The sequence below is a fragment of the Sciurus carolinensis genome, chromosome 5, assembly GCF_902686445.1.
Source record: "Sciurus carolinensis chromosome 5, mSciCar1.2, whole genome shotgun sequence".
In the NCBI taxonomy this organism is placed as follows: Eukaryota; Metazoa; Chordata; class Mammalia; order Rodentia; family Sciuridae; genus Sciurus; species Sciurus carolinensis.
In genome coordinates, this window is record NC_062217.1 from 80,433,258 (window position 1) to 80,453,583 (window position 20,326).

The window sequence follows — 20,326 nt, forward strand, 5'->3', positions numbered from 1 at the left end:
AATCTGTTTCTAGAGCAAAACTTCTTAACTTTAATGTGCATGAAATTAAGCCAAAAATCTTGATAAAACATGTATTCTTATTTAGTAGGTCTGGAATGGCAACAAGAATTTGACATATCTGACAAGCTTCTGATTAAGGGAGAGGCTGATAGTCTTCTGACCATACTTTGAGTACCAAGTGTCTACGGTATCCAAGCAACTGGGATTATTGGGAACCAGGAACAGGAAACAGCCAATCCAGGTGGGCTGTGCCACACACTAAGCAAGGGAAGAGGAGCAGAGAAGATGTTCAGTGAGGTTTCCACCCACCACCCAATTCCTAATACCAAGCACCTTCAGACACTCAGTCTGGTGCCCCCGTCTCCAAGTGTGCCAATACCCTAGAGCATTTTTTGTCCCCAAGCATTTTGGCATCATTGAGATTGATAAAGAGAAATCAACTCAGGTACTTCTATGGTATCTGGAGAAGGCTGTGGCCCTCAATTCTTTGGAGAGCTTGAAAAAATGACTTCTTGCCAGGATGGATGCCAGTGTCTAGGCTTTTCTGACAGATGGTCACATGAAACAGTCAGCAGCAGATGGCACCAGAGGACAAGCACAAGCTGTGTCCAAGAATGGCTCAAGATATCACCTCAAAATCCAGGATAAAGGTTAAAAAAAGGACTGAATGGGAGATGCGAACCAAAGTGGGGACAAGACAAAAGTTCCAGGAAGGAAACAGATGACTCAAAGAATACTTGTCCAAGAGTTAGTTGCACAGGTTCTTGCAGAGCCCAGGACCAAGGACACCATGTGACTGCTCGATCTGCTACTGCCTGACCCTTTGATAGATCATCTATGTTGGGCCAATGCTGGTCTTCTCACAATGAGAATCCTTGAGGGCCCTGACACTGAACACCCAGCCTCAAGAAACCATGGTGTATTCAGTCAAGTCCATTTGGTTAGGTTTAAGTAGGAAGAGTCAGGCTGGGACATCCCATCCTAGGTGGCCCAGGAACAATCTTGATATGTCCTTTTATGGAAGAAGAGGCTGTGGGTACACACACAATCATTGAATCTGGTTCAGAATCAAGGGAACTGAACCTTGACCCCATGAGGGAGATATTCATACTTGTTTTCTCCATCTCCCCTGCTTTTGCCAGTCAGTGCTTTATTAAGTGAGACTCAGGAATCCCTGACCCTACTTCTGCTAAAGGCCAATGGGATGCTAATGTCCTGGGAACACTTTGAAAGAACCATGGCCTAGGGCAACTTGTCTCAGTGTCAAGGCAAGGATGAACGAGGCTCTAGACATAGGCTTAAGGACTGTAGACCTCTGTAGTGGGTCAGCACAAGGAAGGGCTACAGAGTTTATGTCCTGCTCCTTGTGAAGTCAGGAAGGGCAAGTGAGAGACTGTGGGTGTAGTAGACCTGAGACCTGACCCTTTCCATGCTGGACCAGAGCATGGAGCACTTGCCTGTGATCTAACACTCAGCAGCAAGAGGCAAGTGGCACCTTTACCATTGATCTATAATGGAAAACTTTCTGGAACCCTCTCCCTATGTCAGAGGCCTGTTCTAGGCATTGAGGATATGAGCTGTATGGCAATACAAATGTCGTTAGCAAGGTTCTGACAATCTCATCAAAGAGAGATACTTGCAAACTAATGTCCTATAAAGTAGAAAATGTAGTGAAAGAGAAAAAGAATGGAGTAGGTTGTGAACAGTGAAACTCCTTCTTTAGAGGGCCATGAGGAGACTGCCAGGATCCATCCTATTCAGGTGGATTCAGCTGGATGTGCTAATGCCTACAGCAGTAATTCCACTGCCTTGCATCTATGGAATTCTTACCAATTGCAAGCACATCTGCACAAACATCATCTCTCCCAGAGGGAAAGGGTTGATGAAAGGTCAGAGCTCTATCTCCAGAGCTACATCCCTCACTCCAGTGACCTCAAGGTTTCCCAGGCCAGGCATCTGGTGCTGAGTTATAATGAACCCTTCCTGTCATAACCGGACATCTCCGGCTCTAGCATCCTGCAGTTCAAGTCACAAGGTTCACTGTGACCTATAGAATTTGGATTCAGAATTCTCCCAAAAACAAATAGCTGAAACCATCTGAATGTCATACTTCACAATGCACATGATGTAAAAAATAGTCCTCTTGCCAGACTCTCTGGGACCTGAAATCCAGGATTGATGGGATGCCCCCTCAAGCCTGCAGCATGTGCACTTAGTTAAAGAGAAAGGCCTGGCAAGTAACATGGCCAAGAGAAGTCCAGAACCTGGTTAAATGGGGTTGGACCTGCCACTCAGCCTTAGAGACCCTTTGGAGACTTCTGTGTGTACTGTCGACAGGGGCAGATGCTCAGACTCCTCTAAGGGGACACTGTTGGCAGGAGAGCACTAGGACCTTGACCTCCTTCTTGAAGTTGGTATTGAGAAAACCATAAATGAAAGGGTTGACATAGGTAGAGGCCATAGTGAATAGGTGGCACACCAAGAAGATAAGGTTGCTGTGACAGACAGGGATGACTTCATGATGCCAGTCCTCCAGGGTATTGAATACATGGAAGGGCAACCAGATAATGCAAAGGCAGCCACCATTGCCATGAGCATCCAGTTGACTCTCTTCATCATGCCCTGCTTGCCAGCTATAGGTGCCTTGCGGAATACACGTTCCTGCCTCTGCAGGCGCTGGTAGATGCGCACATAGCAGATCAGAATAAAGCCCAGGGGCATGCAGTACTGAAAAAGTAGCAAGAAGGTGGTGTAGATAATTCGATGGTCATCCAGGGACCAGGATTCAGTACAGACCACCTTGTCCACCAGAAAATCCAGAGCCTTGGAGTGGTTCTTGTGGAAGATGTTCTCCAGGATGCTGTTTAGTAAGGAAAGGCAGGGAAGCAAGCAGGCAATGAGCCAGATAACCAAAATTCCCAAGTAGGCCTGGGAGATGCTGGGTTTCCAGCCCATTGGGTTGATAAGGAGCTGATGCCTCTCTAGTGCCACAAGAACAAGTGAGAGGATGGAGACTGTCACGGACATACACTGGATGAAAGCTGACATCTTGCAAAGGGCCTTTCCAAAGATCCAGTAGTCCATGATGGTGTAGATGACAGTGAGTGGCTGGGCAAATGAGGCACATGAGGAAGTCAGAGAGGCCAGATTGGCAATTAGAAGGTTGGTAACATTGTTCTTCTCTTTTTGCTTCATGGTCACACATATTAGGCAGAGGTTTCCTAGGACCCCACGATGGTCTCAATGCTGTAGAAGGTGATGATGAAAGCCATCGGGTTCACAGAATCCTGGCAGTGGTCAGAGAAGTTGTATAGGACACTATCAAGTTTGCTTGTGTTTTTACCCGGTGAGGTTCCTGGGAAGACCAAGGCCAGGAAGCGAGAGGTATTCATGGTGAATGTGAGAAGATTCCAGGATCTCTTGAACTAAGGGGCCAAATTCACACGTGATACCTGCAAGGCCAATAGACAAAAGGGACTCAGTGATCATGCCTCCAGATGGAATCCAGGAAGGAGTTGGAGCCAGGAGAAGGTTCTTGGCTGCCTTCATCCCAAGGGTATCATCTTGGGACAACAGGAGCTATCACCTAAGGCTCAAGGGAAGAGAATGGCATCTAATAAACATTACCCTGTAGGAAGTGGCTTTTGCATGTTGAGGATCACGTGTTGTGTTTTGTATATGTTAGCTAGTTTATTCTGAAAGGTGGATATCAAACCATTTCATTGGCAAGGAATCTAAGATGCAGAGAAGCAAGTCAACTTACTCACACAGTAATGGGTTCCAGATACAAACCAAGGTCTGTCTGATGCCAGAATTTGTTCCACACATTCCCTCTGACCTTAGGAATCAAGTCTGTTTCTTTTTTAAGTCAAAAGGCACAACTTTATTTATTTTAATTTAATGATCATTATACACGTTTTTTCTGAAATTGGAAAGTTACTAATCTCTTAGCTGTAAATAGCATCACACAAACAGAAGAAAAACAAACAGAATTTTATCTTTTAAAAAATTTCCACAAGGAACACATTTGGCAAGTGCAATTAGACGTTAGTTTTGTAAAACAGATAGTCATTTCATTCTATTCGTGATAAAGTTGTGCGATGTTTGTTAATACTGCAGATACTCTTTTGAATTAGAATACCAGTTAGAGAATTGTATTCAGAGTTCAGAGGCAGAATTGTTCAGGGACTGAATTCTACCCTTTGTTGCACTTTATCCAAATGGAGACAGCAATAAATGTTGCTGCTCACAATAAGTATGTAAGTTTCTCAGGTCACCTCATGCCCTTTAGGACAGAATCACTCCTTGGAAGTTAACATAAAATGCACCCTCCTGGTCTCAGTCCCTACCTGACCTGCCAGTCTCATTCCTCAGGTGACACTGGCAAAGGTGATGACTTTCAGGTATGCAAAGACTAGCTCACAGCACACCACCTTCTTTCTGCTGCCACCATGTGTGCACACAGTTCTGGCCAAGGACACGGGCTGCTCATCTCTCTCCCTGGAGCCCTCACCATGTGTATCTCAAGTCACCTGATGCAGTTTGCATTTCCTAAATACACCAGTTGTTCCACACTTCCATGCCTTACCACAGGCTGTTGATTCTCCCTGGGGCCTCCCCAGCAAAGGGGCCTCTGCCAAGATTGAGTTGGGACTTGTACTCCAGAGCCTGTCAGAATGATGGACATTCTGACATGTAAAGTCACCCATTTTATCACAATATGTATCAATACAATTTACCACACGGGTTCACAGGTTTTCCAGTTATCATTAGTCCCACAGGCTCACAGTTTTCAACCTTCATTAAACATCAAAATTACTCCAAGGCATACTGAAAGTACAGGTTCCAGGACCCCTTACCCTAGAATGTATTAGGGTAATGAGATGGGGCCCAGGAATCTGTATTTTAACAAGTGTCCCAAAGGATTCTGATGCCCGTGATTGCCAGGTCCTATTTTGACAAACACTATTCATAGCAGAACATTTTATTGAGATGTTCGATAATTCCCACATATCAATTATGTCTAGTTTTGAACATAGCTAATCTTCTTCATGATCAAGTTCCAAGTTAAATATAATTTTTTTTTTTTTTTTTTTTTTTTTACAGTGCTGGGGATTGAACCCAGGGCTTTGTACTTGCGAGGTGAGCACTCTACCAACTGAGCTATCTCCCCAGCTCTAAAGGTAATTCTTACAGAGTAAGGCTGAATTAACCAGAGATCAGTAGCTATTTGTCAGTTGCCATAAATGTCACTCAACGTACATTTGACTTACAGAAATAAACCTTATTTGATTTATATAAGTGAATCATTTACAAGGTCAACACAGGAATTTCCTGACAGCTTATAGTCTGGGTTATTTGGGCTCCAGATCTCAGGAAGCAGGATGGTTTTGCCAGCACCATGATTTACTAGCATAAGGGCCATGTGGAGTTAAACATGACAAAATAAAGTACACATGATCAAACACATGAAGTAAGCCACAGCTACCACTGATGTACTGACCTCAGATGCAGCAAATGGGACAAATATCCAAGGATCTAAGAGGGGAGTTACTAGGCAGGGGCAGGGAAGGATCAGAAAACAATCACTGCTTCATTCATTCATCTACTAAATTACATATGCCAAGCCCTAGTCTAGAAACAAGGGCTACAAAGATGACTCATATAGCCATGGCCATACCAGACCACAGAAACTGACTTCTAGGAATGCAGATGGACCTCAAGGCCAAATTGCTATTGTCAAAACCAGTATGTATGGGGTGCTTCTGATTAGGAGATGAGAGAAGGAGCAGAGAGCAGGGAGATGAGAGAAGTGTCATTGATCTTGGGCTCAAGACTGCAGGCAAGTCACCCAATCAAATAGACAAAGCGGAGGAGAGAATTCGAGGTGCAGAGGGACAGCAGAAAAGAGTGCACCAGAGGAGAGCCTCTGGGGAGCAGCTCAAATAACTGGATCCAGGGTGGGAGGAAGGGAGTTGTAAATGATGAGGCTGGAGAGATAGAATGCTAAGTAAGAGGGATGCTAGGTAAGCCACTGAAGGGGTGACAGCAAGCCACATGCATCCCAGAAAGGTTATTTGAATGCACAGAAAAGGGTGGTGGAGAAGGCTATGACAGAAGAAGAGCTCTGAAGAAGGCAGCATTGGGAGTCAGCAGGACTTGCAGCTCCTTTTCCAGAGAACTGATGGAGCGTTAACTTGCAAGTCACAAGTAGGCAAGGACACACCATTCCAATACCACGACTCAGTCATTAAGCCCTTTTAGCTGCTTCTAGAGACAGGACAGAGGGCTTGAGAGAGCAATAAAGCATGATGCAGAAGACTGGGGGGTCAGGAAAGTGAAACTATCCGTTGGTCCTTGCCTCTTTCCCTAGAGCTCTAGAAACTGGGAAGAGCCATCCTGGAGCAAACGCCACAAATTTATGCTTGGAGGGGCCCTATGTACACAGGGATTGCAGATTTCCAGAAACACACTCCAGGCCAAGGCAGCAGCAATCCTTGAACCTCAGGTCAGCAAGACAGCTGACTTTTCAGAGAATGTGCTGGGAGATGAGGTGATGCATGAGGGAGTTGCCTGAAAGAACCAGATTAGGAAGGAGGAGGGATCCAGGTATACCCAGGGCCTTATAGGAAGCTATCATGGCACAACTCCAGATTCAGCAATTGGAACTAAAGAATCTAAGGTTAGGAATGACCAGAGTGGGACCATTTGACTATAGGGAGTGAATCACCTGGCAGCTGGGGCCTTTACACCAAAGAAGGGGCTATAGACCTCATTCTCAGGTCTCCTCAGGGCCTCTGGAGTCAAGAACAATATCCTTTATAACATAGTTACAACCATCTAGCTATGTGAAAAAAGAGCAGCATACTGCCCAATGATCCTCGATGCCAGCAGCATACATGGTTGAGTTGGGTTCAAATCCCAGCTCTGCCATCTATGAGAGGGTACCTACGCGAGGGTCACTTAAACTTTCCTCGTCTCAGTTTCCTCAGCTGTGCAGTGTGAAAGGTAAGTAATACCCATGTTGCAGAGTGGTCTGGCTCCCTCCCAGGCCAGAGGATGAAGAGATTTGTCGCTCCCGCCAGCAAGAACGACCCGGAGACGTGATGGGTGGCAAACTTCCCTATTAACAGCTTTTTCTTCTTTTTATTTCTTCCTCCTCTGGGAAGTTATTGTCACTTATATAGGTTATACCAACTAATTAGAATATTCACGACATGTGGGGAAAAGATAGACGTATATGGGTATAACTTGAAGCACCTAAGAATCACGCAAGAATCATGCAGAGGCCCTGACCAATTACTGAGACTTCCTCAAGGTGAAGTTAGTTGTATACGTGCAGAATAGCAGTTTTTTCAACCTCACTGGCAGCTTGCCAGGCGCCATCTTGGCCAGGCTCCACTTAGGGCCAGGGGTCCGGCCGAAACCCCGACAGTTCCCCTTTTTTCTTTTAAAAGAAAGCTCGGGACCAAGCCTGTCTTAGGCGGAGTGGTCAACTACCGTCCTTACCCGTCATCGGATAACTGTAGAGCATGCTACAGCTCCTGTCTTAGGTTGGTACGGCATTACCTACTACCTTACCCGTCTGGTCAATGGTCCAGCCTCGCGAGCCACACTTGTGGGGAGCTGCCGGCCTCTAGGGCAGCCATGGCCTGATGGAAGATGATACGATCTCTAACTTGATCTCGGCGCATGCGCATGATAAGGCGTGTGAGGAAGATAACAGTAATAACCATGAACATACAAAAGGCTCCCATACCTGCCCATTGCTTACAAAGCTGAAAGAGGAGGATAGCCAACTTAGCACTTCGGACATAGGGGCTACATTAACTCTAGTAGCATTGAGACTAACAATTTGAGATCTAAGAATAGCAGTAAGATTATCAAATTCGTAAGACCAGTTTGTTTGTAGCTGAGCAGACAAGATTCTAGACAAGTTTGCTGCATAGCTGAAGTTATGGTAAGCTACAGGTGTAACGCACAGTCCCGCCAGATGATAAATACATCCCACGTTTAACAGTTCCTGTAAAATGTCCATTGTTCTTGAAGTAAGTCCACTCGCTGGTTCATAAGGAGTATGCCTGCTGTTAGATGTTGGTTTAGGGTCTCTTTAGTCTGTAAGGCTGCAGCTATATTTTCGGCCAAGTGATTGACTGCTGTTGCTGTAGGTATGGCAGTTGCTAGTGCTGCTGTTGCAGAAACCACTATTGCAGTGACCATAGCCGCTGTGATGTCAAATTCTCTCCTGTTTTTTGATAGCAACACTGGCAATTTTGCATCTGTAACAGAGACTGGGACTGGTAGGAAGGTAGGACACACATTAAGTCTGTCAGCAGGAACCTAGAAGCATTTTAGCACAAATCTAAAGTACAATTGAAAGAAGCAGTTGTTTTGTTACATAGTTGAACTGTTCCTCCTAAGAGACTAAAAAGAGGTAGTAAGTTAGTTTATTCCGTGGAAACACACAAACTGAGCCGCAGCTCCAGTAAAGCACCGAGTTACCCTTATTTCCCAGAGTTAAAAAACCCCAAACAAAGAGACAAAGAGAAAGTTTATCTTTAGGGACCTGAAGGTCTCCTCTATTCCCCCTTTTGTTTATAAAGAACATTTTGAGGGTGAGATGTGTATGTTCAACAATACCTTGTTTTTGTGGGTTATAAGGTACATCTGTGGTTAGAGTTATTTTAATTTTAGTGAGGAATTGGTTCTTACCAATTTTAGTTTTTAAAGAAAAATATAGACTTTATAACGTAGTACAATCTTTAACAGTTGTTTAACCATAATTGTATAAACCCCTATTTTAAGACAATTGTTCTAAAGAATAAACTTAAGAGACACAAAGTTAAGAGTAAATTAGTGTTTCTAAGAAATCCTTGTCATTTTACCATGTCATTTTACCATATAGATTAAACTTTGGCTTATATCAGAACATTAGTATTTCACCTTAGGAAAAACCTTAAATAGCTTTAGCTGTTTTACATACATACAACCAACTTAGTTACACACAGATTTGTTGAAACTTGCCCTTTGTTACACACAGACTTTTTTATCCAGAAACATTTTCTTTTCTTTTTTATTAAATACATTTTTAAACCCAGAACCTTTTATTTTCTCTTCCCTATTTGTTGACCCCTTTTGTTCACATTCTGAAACAACTCTTATGAAATTTCTGAATTTAGATAAATCACCCTATTTTAATAAGATTAAATATTTTGTTGTTTATAGTACTCTTAATTGAAACACAGTTGAAACTTTTGGGACCCTTTATATATAGAATTCCACTTGTTAGGATATAACTCTTAGTAACCTTGTTTTTAGTTTAGTGATGACACAAAGCAAGTTTAAACCCTTTTATTTACCAACCTATGAAAACACCAATAATGTTTAAGTATGATACCCCATGGAATTTGAGGAGTTAAGAGTACTTGATGTTATTTAACAATTAGCATTTTAACTTTGTAAATTAACCAGACGTCTCTACAAACACATTTGAGTAATCCCATACATGTTAACTCCAATTTATTTATTTTATAAAAACCAAGATATCAGACAAGTGTCCTGAACAGGATCTGCTGCCTCTTTCCTGTTGAAGAAAAGTCCTAGAAGCAATTGATATTAGACATTGTTTAACATTAACATTTCATTAGTTTGACCACCTGGAAACTTATGAGTTATTTTTAAAGATATTTTACTTTTATTAGTTTACCCAATTTAAATTGAACCCTTTTAAATCACGTGAATAAAAGTATTTGGATCCATTTTTAAATTTTAATTTTAAGAGCACTCAGTTTTGACGCAGACAAAACATGACAACATAACACATAACACAAAATCAAAGGCCTTGTAACTTTATAGGTAAATGTTCATTGCAATGAAACAGCTGTTCAAAAACTTCAATTGAATAAAAAATAGAACTGATCAAAAAGAGAAAAAAAATCATTAACCTAGGTATGCAGGATCAAAATTATGAGCTCAAAAATACAGCATTAAAGAAAAAACAAAACAAGAATCCTGAAGAATAAGTTAGTTTTTGTAGCGGCCCAGGAGTTAAAACGGACACTTTTTTTTTTTTTTTTTTTTTTTTTTTTCTTCTTTCTTCTTATCTTTAGGTTACCCCCCTTTTCTCCTTGAGACGCTGTAGTTACATTCCAAAGTGGCAGGGGGAGGGAGGATCACCCAGGACTTTTTAACCCTTTTTTTGCCTGGTTGAGAAATCAGGTTAGGTTTGAATGCAGAAAATCAGAAAACATTATTTTTTACTACTTTTAAGGAATGGAGCTGCTGAGCTCTCTGCCTAGGGGGACCCTCCCCTAAACTGATTTTTCTCTTTGTGCTCTGTTTGTGGTTTATTTGTACTTTCTCCCTTTTTTTTTTTTTTTTTTTTTTTTTTTTTTTTTTTTTTTTCCACTGCGCCACTGCATATTTTTGTAAGCTCAACTCTTTTGAGTAACTCTTTTTTTTTTTTTTTGTAACGCCTTTTTTTTGTCTTCTAGCTGCTGCCCTCCAATTCCCTTAATGCCTGTTGACTAATTGAACCAGCTTGAGAACACTTTGTTTCTTTACTAATTTTATTTAACTCCATCTCTGAGAGTCCCTCTTCGCTCTCATCAGAATCTGACTGAGCGCTAACAGAGCCCTTTTGTGACTCTTCTTTTACCTTTTCTAACACTTCCTCTCCCTGCGCAACTGCCTTTTGTAAAGCCTCCCGAGGGGAACGCAAACAAGTTCTGACTAATGACCAAACTGCTAACGTCCCTGGGAGCGTTACCGGACAGCGCTTTAAATCTTCCCCCGGGTGTTCCCACTGTGGGATAGTTAACAATCCTTCTTCCAGAAACCAAGGTGAAATCTCCTCTACCTGCTTTAAAAATGCCCAAGCAGTTTGTCTTTAAGGAAGTGCCGTTAGCTTTAAGAATTTCTTTCAAGGGACCTTCCATTCTACATCTAGCAACCTCGTTCCCCATTTTTTGAGGAAACTTTCACCTCTCGTTCCTAGGAACTTTATCACAATCACATATTATCGTCTCTAGGAAACCTCCCTGTCCACTGACAGATCTGGGTGCACACTTTCACCGATCCGTTGCTCACCTCACTCACCTCTCCGCGGCACGTAAGATTCCCGGGGTTCAGCACCACTTGTCGCTCCCGCCAGCAAGAACGACCCGGAGACGTGATGGGTGGCAAACTTCCCTATTAACAGCTTTTTCTTCTTTTTATTTCTTCCTCCTCTGGGAAGTTATTGTCACTTATATAGGTTATACCAACTAATTAGAATATTCACGACATGTGGGGAAAAGATAGACGTATATGGGTATAACTTGAAGCACCTAAGAATCACGCAAGAATCATGCAGAGGCCCTGACCAATTACTGAGACTTCCTCAAGGTGAAGTTAGTTGTATACGTGCAGAATAGCAGTTTTTCAACCTCACTGGCAGCTTGCCAGGCGCCATCTTGGCCAGGCTCCACCTAGGGCCAGGGGTCCGGCCCGAAACCCCGACAGAGATTGATGGGAACATATAGGACTTGGGCCCCCACTCCTGGCACTCTTTTGGTTCCAGTCTCCATCTTGGTTTTTGAGCAAATGAGTATAATTGGATGGACGAGTCCCTGTTCAGGAGCTTTATTAGCCACCTGCCAGGGAGTATAGTTCCTCATTTTGGAACCAGAGCAACCTGGCACATAGTAGGTGCTGATCAAATGTTAGTTCCCTTCCCCACTATTCCACCAACCCTACCTAAGAGACCTCAGCACCCCTAGAATGAGCTGGAGAGCAACCACGCAAGCCTATTCCCCATCTTGGAAAAGAGACCACAGAGAGGAAGGGGCTCTCCTCACCCTGGAAGGCTTGAGCTTTCCCAGGAGACCAAGAGCAGAGGAGACATCAGCTCTCACTTGTCATCCACTGCATGCTAGTTCACACCACAGACCTATAAAGAAGCCTTTTTATAAAATTCCCAGTATATGACCATGTTTGAGCATGTATAAAGTTAATAAATTCACCTGGTTCCATCTAAAATCAATCCCATGTTAAAAAACAGGACACTGTAGCTCAGTGAAATGAAGAGTCCTGGTTGTTGTCCCACAATTCATAAGGAACAGAGCTGAAGCTGGAACCCTGGTCAGTTTGATTCTGAAATCTCTGGCTCCCTTGTCTCCTTTCTAAGTATAGAGAGATTTTAAAGGAGGAAAGGGGAGTTTGTACCAAAGCAAGAGACAAACTAATTCATGAAAGTGGCACGGCACAACTGGAGATGAACATCTCATACACTCATGAAGCTCAGAACCCAAGTGAGCACCTGAAGGAACTACCATGTGCCTCAACCCAGAGTGAAAGCATTCCTGAAGCCCCAGGGCCTCTGTAGGTCAGGGAGAATGGCAGCATGCCAAAAGCCCATTGCCCTGTAGTCCCCACACGCTAGCTTAGAGTCCCAGTACACTAGCGGGGAGTGTCCACCAGGGGGCGCCAAGGAAAGCACAGCCTTCTCTAGTCCCTGGTTCTTCCCCATCAGTCTCTAATGTAATAACGTCCTTAGAAAGAGGTGTCTCCCTCCCAGCAGTTTGGATCCTGGGAAGCCTCCTGCACATGGTAGAGTCAAAGAGTACAGCTGCCAGGGGGAGAAACACAGGAATGAAGGGTAATGAGAGCACCACTATCTGTGTCTTCAAAGTTCCCACCTGTTCTTCCTTCCTTCCTCATGCTACCTCCAGTCTGTACCTTCAACTCTGGGATCTCCTCCAGGTGATCACATACACTCCCCAGGGTAGCTGGGGTGGCCCTGACCAACGGGGACCGAAGAGCCTCAGGAAGTCCTGTCACACCTTAAGGGATGGCAATTCTGGGAGGGGAGGCAGATTATATTGCAAGGTCAACAAAAGGCTGTGAATTTAGTTCCCAGGCAGCTCTGAAGACAACATGGGAAAAGTTGCAACCCCACTTACCCAGAGAAATGCAATGTAGCCTGTCTTCCCAAACAGAGGTGGAAAACTAATGAACAAAACAATGTTAGTCTCCCAGGGAGGTAAGAATGGAGAAGGAGGTTTGTCTTGTTTCCTGCAATCTCAGCAAACAGCTACTATCTCCTAATGCCCAGCCACTTCAGGTGTACTCCTTACCTCTTCTGTTGACAGTCACAGTTCCAGGTACCAGGACACCCAGGTCTCAGGCAAGGAGACTGAAGCACTTCTGGGGCCCAGGTCCTCAGCAAGGCAGGATGGCTCCCCCTACCGGGTTGTACAGCTCTGAGCCTCAGGCTCTAGGAAGCCCACCTGAAGCCCTGCCCCAGCAAAGGCGAGCAGCAAACTCTGCTTCCAAGAGGCTCAATGCCGGCATGGTTCGCCCCGCCCCTGCTGCGCTGCGGTCCCTGTACCCACAGGATACGTGGCCCTGGGGCGCATACTACACCTTCTCCAGGGGCAAAGCGCTGTCCAAGTGCGGAGCTTAACCTTGCCTCCAGCTTAGCCACAGCCTGCCAGCACTGCAGCGGCCGGCCCGCGCTGCCACCGCCGCCGCCGCGAGCGCCCGCCCACGTGAACTCTCAGCTGTCTCCCGGAGCCGCACCCACCGCTAACCTCAAGCTCCAGGACTGCAGCCCTGCACGCCAAACGGTGCTGGCAGGACCCACCCAGCCCTTCATGCCAACAGAATGGAACTGCATGGCTTCTAGCACACGTACTCCTTCTCCCTGTGAACCTTGATTTCCCCATCCATGAAATGGGCATAAGAAGATGTGCCTTTCATAAACTCGTTCAGAAATTTTAGCCGCAGACTTCCTAGAGCCTGGATCTCTTGCTTGGACATAATCCCTGTGCTTGTGTCATCATGGAGGAGAAGATAAACAAGAGACAAGTACACAAATAAGTTATTCCAGGGAGTGGGATGCTGTAGGGAAATGAGTCCACTTTAAACACAAGGACCAGGCGGAGGGCACAGGTTTTTGCCCTTTGTGTTCGGCCAGAGGCATGGAGCCCACTGAAGCCCATGGGAGGGCAGTGTGGCTGCACAGTGTCAGCCAGCAGGCGAGGGAAGGAGACGAACTTCCAGAGCAGCAAGCAGAACAACCAGGGGCCTTGTAGATCCTGGAAAGGCCTCCTAGGTTGTGGCAATGAGGATTAAATGAGAATGCCTCCTTTTCTCCTTTGGAACCAGGTGACACAGAACTCAAATGAAATAGAACAGCATTACTTACAAAGGCTGCTCCTATTTTGAATACACTAACACCGTTTCCTCCCAAGACACACATGTAACAATCACATGGGTGCTCAGAGGACCTTGTGAGGGTAAGATCTACTTCCGGTGCATCTCCTGAATACTGGACGTGTACAACTCCCCATAAAACCTTCTATGGCTGCCCCTGGAGTTGTGGGTGGTGGCACCATTGCTGTCTCTGTCCCAGGAGCTCAGCCCAGATCCACACAGTGCAGCTTCTGACAAAGGTAGGCAGGAATACATTTAACAGACCATGACTGTAATTGTGACTGACAGAAGTGTAAACTGAGAATATATCCTGTCCAATAACCACTGGACTCCAAGAGGGAGCTCCAAGGACACCTGCCCTCTGTGCAGGCATTAACTGACACTGTCACCACCTCCTTGTTGGGTGGCTGTGAATGGCCTGGGCTGCCTATCGCCTCTGAGGCTTTGCTGGTGAACCATTGAAGGCAGGCTGCCACATGGACACTCTGAGAATAATTGCCTGAGTTTCAGGGGGGGGGTCAGAGAACTGCTGAGGAGGTGAGAGGTCAGAGAAAACAGCAAAGGGCTCCAGTACCAGGAAGAAGCAGAACTGGCATTTGACCCCAGATTGAAGCTCCTTCTCCAGAATCATACTGCCCCTGAGGGGTATGCATCTCCTGGTTGCAGACATTCTTGGTGAAACCAGCATGCCTTATGCTGGCTGCTAGACCCTATGTCTCAGCTGAGAAAGGAAACAGCACCCTCTAGTGGTATCAGAGCCTGGCAACCAGTCTTCTAAAGCCCCTGAGGCTCTCCAAGAAAGCAGAGACAAGGAGTGAGAAACAGGGAGCCAGCCTTCATCACTCTTTGGCGGTCAGGGCTAGAAACCCAGTCTATGGAGCTCTGTGGGCCAGAATGCATTTCACAGTCACTGGGGAAGGGGCTGGTAGGATTTTCCTTTTGCCATAAAAATTTCTGGCTTCTTTGACCTTCGGGAAATTGAGATTGACCCTCCTTAACAACTTGGTGATGGTCCTCCCTCAGATCCCTCAGGACTCTTCCAACTGAGTCACTTTGGAGCATTTATATCTCAGCTATGTGTGACCCTCTGCTGCTAGTGAAGAATTTTCATGATCCATGACCTCTCTTTGACCTCTCCATCTACAGCAAGGTCTGTGTTCAGGAGGAGAGGGGTAGGCCCTGAGTACTCTCCTTGCTAGAAGTGCCTTAGGATTTGGAGTCAGGCCTGCTCCCTCTGAGAGCAAATATGGGGCATCTTCACAAGCTGGGACTCGAAATCATCTCACTGAACCTCAAATTTTGATTTATAAACTGGAGCTAATACTTAAATCCACTGTGGGGTTGGTTGTTAGGAGAAATGAAATGAGAAATCTCTCTTAGCACAGTCACTGTCAGAGTTGTGTCTGAGTCCCCTCCTTGGGCTGCCACTCCCCTCCCTACCCTGTTCTAATGTACAATCTCCATTATTTCTAGTTTGAACCTTCTCCAGTCCACATTATAACCCATGCCTCTCACCTGGATTAGTTCCACAAGGTCCTAAGAGGCCCTGTGATTTCAGTCATGGTGAGCTAAAATCAGTTTGAGCCTATTTTTCCTTAATCTGTTCTGCTGTTCTATTGCTGCCTTCCCCAGAGACGTTCTGTACTTAAACTCCTTGTGCTTAGGGATATCCCTGAGTGGCAAGTGTCCAGGTTTGTAGATGTGGCTCACTGAGCTCATTTTCCAGATGGGGAACTTCTGTTCATTCTTGGAGACCTAGCTCTCTGTGAAATGTCTCTTCACCCCCACTCCCTGCTTATTCTTTTTTTAATTAGTTCATTATAGGGTATACATAATATTGGGGTTCACTTTGACATAACTGTATGTACATGGAATATAATTTGCTTCAATTCAGTCCCAGTACTTTCCCTTTCCCTTCCCTCCTCCCATTCCCTTTTCTTCTCTTCTGATCTTCTATTTATTTATATATTTTTTCATTAGTGTGTTACTGATGTACATAAAAGTGAAAGTCAGCAAATATGTATATTGATATATGTACACAGGAACGTTTAGACCAGATTCATTCCATCACTTCTCCCTCTTCCCTCCCCCTCAATCCCTTCACTCTATTCTACTGATCTCTCTTCTGTTTTCAAGGGATTTCCCTCCCTACCTGCCTGCCTGCCTGCCTTTCTTCCTTCCCTCCTTTCCTTTGGCCTAACTTCACATATGAGAGAAAACATTTGACACTGAACTTTTGGGGTCTGGCTTATTTCATTCATATGATGTTTTCCAGTTCCATCCATTTACAAGAAAATGTCATAGTTTCATTCTTCTTTATGGCTGAGTAAAACTCCATTGTGTATATAGACCACATTTTCTTTATCCATTCATCTGTTGATGGACACTGGGGCTGATTATATAGTTTGGCTATTGTTATTGTGCTGCTATGCACATTGATATTGCTCTATCACTATAGTATGCTAATTTTAGATCTTTTAGATATATACTGGGGAGTGGGATAGCTGGGTCATATGATGGTTACAGTCCTAGTTTTTTGAAGTATCTCTATACTGCCTTCCAGAGTGATTTATTAATTTACAATCCCTCCAACAATGTATGAGTGTACTTTTCCCCCACATTCTCAACAGTATTTATTATATGTATTCTTGATGTTCACAATTCTGACTGGAGTGGTTTTGATTTGCATTTCCCTGATTGCTGCAGATGATGAACATTTTTTTTTGTATTTATTAGCCATTTGTATTTCTTTTTTTAAGAAGTGTCTCTTTATATCTTTGGCCCATTTATTAATTGGGTTATTTGGGGTGGCATTAAGTTTTTTGAATTCTTTATACATTCTGGATATTAATTCCCTGCTGGAGGAGCAATTGGCAAAGATCTCCAATTCTTGTTTCATAGAATGAATTTGGAAATGTTCCCTCCTTATTTTGTGGATCAATTTGAAGAGTATTGACACTAGTTCTTCTTTAAAGGTCTTGTAAATGGGCTGGGTTTGTAGCTCAGTGGTAAAGTGCTCACCCAACATGCGTGAAGCACCGGGTTCAATCCTCAGTACCAGGTTCAATCTTCAGCACCACCTAAAAACAAATAAAATAAAGGTATTGTGTCCATCTACAATTTAAAAAATCATCAGGTAGAGTTTGGCTTAGAATCCATCTGATCCTGGATTTTATTTTTTGGAAGCCTTTTAAAAGCTGCTTCAATTTCATTGCTTGATAGTGGTCTGCTGAATTTTTTTTTTCCCTCATAATTCAATGTGAGTAGGTCATAAGTTTCTAGGAATCTGTCAGCCTCTTTGAGATTTTCTAGTTTATCAGAGTATAGATTTTCAAAATAGTGTCTAATGATTCTCTGGGTTTCATTTTTGTCTGAAGTGATATCTCCTTTTTCATCTCTAGTTTTGTTAATTTGGTTCTTCTCTTTTGGTTACTTTGGCTAAGGGTTTATCAATCTTGTTTATCTTTCCAAAGAACAAACACGTTGTTTCATTGATCCTTTGTACTTTTTTATTCTTTCATTAATTTTGGCGATGATTTTAATTACTTCCTGACGCCTACTTATTTTGGTACTAGTTTCTTCTTCTTTTCCAAGGACCTTGAGTTGTAGCATTGGATAATTTATTTGGTATTTATTTATTTATTGGTGCTGGGAATTGAACCCAGGACCTTGTGCATGCAAGAAGCACTCTGCCTACTGAACTACATTCCCTACCCCTCTATTTATTTTAATGTAGGAACTCAGTGCTATAAACTTTCCTCTTTGAACTGAATTCATATTGTCCCAGAGATTTTGATATATTGTATCTCTGTCCTCATTTGTTTCTAAGAATTTTTTTTATATATCCCCTGATTTCTTCTGTGATTCATTCCCCCACTTAAACACGATTTAATCTCATTATTGGAATTTTTTTAATCTTGTCATTTATTTCTAATTTTATTTCATTGTGATCTGATACAATGCATGACATTTTATCCATTTTTTGTGTTTGTTAAAATCGTCTTTGTGTCCTAATATATCATTTATTATAGAGAATATTCTATGTGCTGCTAAGAAGAGAGTAAATTCAGTTGTCAATTGATGAAATGTTCTGTAGATATCTGTTAGGTCAATTTGATGAACAGTATTTTTCATTTCTGAAGAGTCTTTACTTAGTTATGTCTGGATGATCTATTTAACCATGAGAGATGTGTATTCAAATCATTCAGTATTATTGTAATGTGGTCTATTTTATTCTTTCTATTGAGAAGGGTTCGTTTTATGTACATAGATGCACCATTATTTGAGGCATAAGTATTTATATCTTGCTGTTGGATTATTCCCTTAACCAGTATGAAGTGATCTTTGTCTCTTCTGATTAATTTTGACCTGAATATAGTTTGTCTGATATGAGAGCAGCTACCCTGCTTTCTTTGTTTTTATTTGCATGGTATATCATTTTCCATCTTTTCACCTTAAGTCTGTGAATGTCTTTGTCTACAAGGTGAGTCTCTTATAAACAACATACAATTGAGTCCTGTTTTTTAATCAATTTACCAATCTGTGTTTTTTGATTGAAGAATATACACCATTTAATTCAATATTGCTACAGGGTGATGACCTTTACTTTCTGTCATTTTTTTATTTCTAAAGTTTAAATCAATTTGACTCTCTAATTGAATAAATTCTAGTGAAATTCATCCCTATGCTGATTTTTATTTTTATTTTTCATTTCTTCTGCATGAAATATTCCATTGTGTATGTTTTGTAATGCAGACTTAGTGGTTATACATTCTTTTAGTTTCTTTTTTTCATGGAAGGTTTTCATTTCATATTCAATTCTGAAGGATAATTTTGCTGGATATTGCAATCTTGTTGCCACCATTTTTTTTTCTGGATTTGTTATATATTATTCCAAGCCCTTCTGGATTTAGGGCATGGGTCAAGATATCAGTTGAAATATGAATTGTTTTTCCTATAAATTTGACCTGTCATTTTTCTCCTACAGCTTCTAAAATTTTATCCTTATTCCATATATTAGGCATTTTCATTATAGTGTCTTTGGGTTTTATTGCCTATTTGGAGTTTTATATGCATCTGGTATTTGGATTTCTATCTTATTCCTAATATTTAGAAAGTTTTTAAATATTTCATTGAAAAGATTGTGCATTCCTATAGTTTGCATTTCAGGGTCTTCTTCAACTTCAGTTATTTTAAATTTTGTCTCTTAATGTTATCCCAGATTTCTTGAATATTCTGACATGGTCTGAACATTTTCTCTGTATTACTGATTTTATTTTCAACACTGTATAATTTGTCTTCAAGCCCTGAAAATCTATCTCCAAAGTGGTCAGAGCTATTGGTGATGCTTTCCATTGAATTCTTAGTTAGATTTATTGAGTTTTTATTTCCAGGTTTTCCATGTAGTTCTTTTTCAGAATCTCTCTCTTTGCTGAAAAGAAGTGAAACTTCATGCATTTTATCTTTAAGTTCATTTCTTACATCTTTTAGCTCAGTGAACATTTCAATATGAACTTTTAAAATTCTTCTCCAATAGTTCTTCCACTGTGGTTTCCATGGAGTCAATTGTTGATGTGTTGTGGGCTCTTTGGAGTGATATGTTCCCTTGCTTTTACAAACTGCTTACATCCCACATATAGGGATGATTATCACTTTTTATTTTATGCAAAGGATTATTTAGTAAGCTTCTTTCTCTTAAGAGCCTTGAGCTGGACAAATATCCAGGCATTGCCTCAATGTATGTCCTCTGCTGTCCCCATTGTTAGCACTATTTAAAGAGAAGACTATGAACCCTATTTTCTATAATCTCTTCAGAGCAAAGTCATATACTGTTTAACCTGAGGAAAACCCCAAAATTCTTTGATACAGTTCTTCACAGTTCTTTTAATCCAGGCATAAACATGTAGTAAAATTCTGAAATAGATTGAAAAATCAGTTATTAAGTATAGTAAAATTGTTATTACATTATATAGGGATTGAAAAGAGAGGAGAGAAAAAATGGGTCAAAGAAGAGAGAAAAAGAAAGATATAAAATAATAATACATATCAAGGCAGAAAGGAGAGATAGGTGGGAGCAGGATTTGAGGCAGTATCTGGTAACATAAGAGGGAAAAGAGGGGTTAAGAGGAGA

The 20,326-nt window shown here is 42.4% G+C and overlaps 1 pseudogene; it reads right to left on the reverse strand.

The window, feature by feature from the left end:
- Window positions 1-2,268: 2,268 nt before the first annotated feature.
- LOC124985880 (neuropeptide Y receptor type 4-2-like) lies at window positions 2,269-13,271 on the reverse strand (annotated as a pseudogene).
- Between the last annotated feature and the right edge of the window lie 7,055 nt (window positions 13,272-20,326).